We start from the raw sequence: 3,778 nt of genomic DNA, 5'->3' as shown, positions 1-3,778 counted from the left end.
CAAGATGTCCATAATCGGGGACATGGCTAACCATGATTAGCTTATACACTCTGCAGAGGTTGCGCACTTTTCCCCACAAGACTCTACCACATCCATGATTGGAAGATCGAGACATAGTCTTTCTGAAGGATTAACTCTCTACTCTGGGCAAACCGGTACACCTACTTTCCCCTACATCTGCTAGTCCACCTCTTTGAGAGCTCATACAACTTACTCAACTATGCTAGAGCCCATAATGGCTTGTAGCTGCACACCGAAGTTTCTAGGCATGAAATATCATATGATCCCTTTGAGCCTGGGTGGCGAACCGAGGTAAAATCACACAGGTACTCCGGGATTTCCCAAATGGACAAACACTGGATTCTCCAGGTGCCCCAACCAAGCCACCTAGATGTGTATTAAAGTTGCCACCTTAATGTTATCCAAGATTAATAACTCTCATAACTTCCATGTGAATCATGATCCAATCCCCGTCTACGAGCATGGCTAAGCAATAATAGAGCATAATGTATAATCCCGAGGTGATCAAAAGGTATTAGGCTCCTACCTCAAGTACTACAACCAAATCACATGTTCCCAATCCTACTCATGCAAAAATTTGAGGGCGGAACTAATGCATAGTAAAAACTGGGTATAGAAAAGTATAATCAAAGTGTAACTTGCCGTGCTGACGATCTGCAAACTCCGGTGATTCATCGTAACAAGCTTCGCACTTCGGATAATCTAGCATAGACAAACAGTAGCATACATTAGCAATCACTCAAACGAAACAAAGAGAAATCGAGAAAAGATCCAAATAAAACTCGAAACAAGCAAACAACTAAACTAAACAGAAAAAAAAACCTAACAACATTATTTTTTATGTGGATTAGATCTTAACAGTAGGTACATGTGATTAGCAACGATCTGCAAAAAGAAACTACTCAAACGGAGTTACAAAACTCAAGATACAAACAAAACAAGATCATTTACTAATCTGAACTAAACTAAAATTTAAATTGTCAAAATCATGTTCACGTTGGTTTACTGGAAAGAAGACATCGTTACGAAGATTTAGGCATTGGTTTCATCTAATTTGGATAAACGAGCAAAAAGTTACGCTAGTTCTAAGAGCAGGGGCTAAATTGCGAGAAAACTATTCGCAGATAGGTCCCTGGCTAAAAATAAAACATAAAAAGAAAAATCTATCGGACGAATGTCCGCTAACAGAACTAAACGAACGAATTTTTTCATTAATAAGAACGACGGGTGAACGTTCGTAATCTAACGAACTAACTAAAAAACACTGATCTAAAAACCTAAATCGAACAAAACCAAAAAACCCAAAAAAATGATCGGTTCTTACCGGTCAATGCAGATCAGCCGGTGGCGGGGAAAACAACAGTGGCAGTGCGACGACGACGACGCAGGGCGGCGACAGCGGTGGGTGGCGGTGCTAGGCGGTAACAGCAGCTAATAGCGCGGCGGCGGGGCTAGGTGGCGACGGTGGCGGCGGCGGGGCGATATGGGGAGGAGAGGGGGTGACAGCGGCACCTTATAAAGGGGGTCGGGGGAGTTTACTTGGGGAGGGGGCGGCTCGGCGACGCGGGGTCCGGGCGGACTCCGGTGGCAGCTTGGGGTCGGACTCCCGAGCGGGGAAGGCGGCGACGGCGACTGGGTCGGCTGGGCCTTGGGCCCAGTTCGGTCCGAAAGTTTTTTTAATAATTTCACCGCAAAGAAAAATCTTAATAAAATATAAAAAAATTCTAAAAATTCCAGAACACCGTCCAAACCTAATATTTAGGACAAGATGAACATTTTTCTGGACTAAATGCTATTTTCAAAAATGCATCTTTTTTCTAATTCAAATAAAATAGCAATAAAATAAAAATAAAATAATAATTTGATTTTAAAATTTCTTTTCCAGTATTCCTCTTCTATTGAAGAAGTCATATTATCTTCTCTCATTTTTTTTATTGTGGGAATTAATTGGAAAGAAATTATTAAAATCAAATTGCTCCTTTTTTCAAATTTGAATTAAATTCAAATATGAAAATTTTGTGAAACCTCCAACTCTCTCTCCTTGGGTCCTTGAGTTGCTTAAGATTTCTAGGATCACAACCAAAATACAAATAAAATATGATATGCATATGATGATCTATGTATAACATCCAAATTGAAAATTGGGATGTTACAACATGTCTCCTTTTGGAAACCATGGTCCTTCATGTGAGATGCTCCGGTTTGGAAGGAGTGATCATCAAAAGCTGTGCCAAACTTTACGAAAAACTTTCCTTGGGGTCATGAGAGCACGCCATGGGCACACACCGATTTTGATGAAGTCTGGACTCAATCTAAATTCTTAGTAATTAAAATACCAACTAGGCCTACGCCGGTGGCCGCACCTTGCAGCCAAAATGTTTGAAACTTCTCCCCGTTTCTCAGACAATGGATGAAAACTCTCAAAGCGGCACACAAATGATTTGTACACCTTCTTTGCTAAGTAACACCCAGATGTGTTATTGTAGAACAGTTTTGAATTTAATTATATGCACTAAATGCAAGGTAAGTGCAAAAGATGACTTGAATATAGCAACGAGTTTTGGCTGTAGGCATTGTTCTGATGCAGAGGCAGGGGGATAACCCCCTTTTCAAAAAAAGAATATAGCAACGAACCTGAAATGGGCCAGAAAACCAAACCTATGGTCTATACGTGATTGTTTACCGATAAAATAATTCGAAGCGGAACGATGTAGTCAGTGACGATTGGAGTCCGAAGTGCCGCGTCTCCTTTTGGAAACTATGATCCTTCTTGTGAGGTGCTACGATTTGGAAGGTGTGAGCATCAAAACTCATGCCATCTTTACCAAAATATTTCCATGTGACCCTGAGAACATGGCATGGTGACACACCGATTTTCGTTCTTTCCGGACTCTATATGCATTTCCTGTAATTAGAATACCAACATGGCATACGCCTCTGGCCGCACCGTGCGGCCGAACTATTTGAATTTTTTCCCGTTTCTCGAACAATGAATGAAAAATACCAAAGCGAAACACAAATTATTGTGCTAGCTAGCTAGCACCCACGTGTAGTTGCAACTATAGTAAACGACTCAAATATAGCAAACGATACCTCAAATGCACGAGAAAATCGAACCATAGGGTACAATGGTTATTTCTTACCGTGGAAAACAATTCGGAGGCGAAACGATGAACTATTGTTTTCATTGAAAAGAAAATATGTTGTTAGTTCATGTAAATGTTTTCAAATAGCACACAGTTCACTCATGAAAGCCGTGTGCCTACCAAACCGTGGGCGATACCCCCCACCACCTTTGTTGTGCACGCAATCTGAGTCATTCGTTCTGATTGGCCAAAACCCAAACCCCACGGATCGTACGTCTACACCGTTGGATGCTCCCAGATCGAACTGCAATTCTCATCCCTTTCGATAGGAAATGCAGTTCACCTAGGAATTGATTTATATGCCAAAATTCATGGTAAGTTCCAAAAAATGTCTTACATATAGCACATGAGACCTAAAATGCGCCAGCAAATCAAACCCGTGGTATAATGGTGATTGCTTAACGTGGGACAAAAAATTAGAGGCGAAACGATGAACTCACGTCTTCATTTCAAAATTAGTATGTCTTCATTTCAAACGAAATTTTTCTCTTTGTGCACACGAGCGCTTAGAGGCAACCGTTTGCATAGGCCTTTCCGCGCAGCGACCAGGGATATTTTCCACCCTTTTCACCTAGGCCGCCAACACCCCCCCCCCCCCACGGCTCGCCCGC

This window comes from Triticum dicoccoides, chromosome 7B (assembly GCF_002162155.2).
Source record: "Triticum dicoccoides isolate Atlit2015 ecotype Zavitan chromosome 7B, WEW_v2.0, whole genome shotgun sequence".
In the NCBI taxonomy this organism is placed as follows: Eukaryota; Viridiplantae; Streptophyta; class Magnoliopsida; order Poales; family Poaceae; genus Triticum; species Triticum dicoccoides.
The sequence above is the reverse complement of the archived record's forward strand: the minus strand, read 5'-3'. Positions refer to the sequence as shown.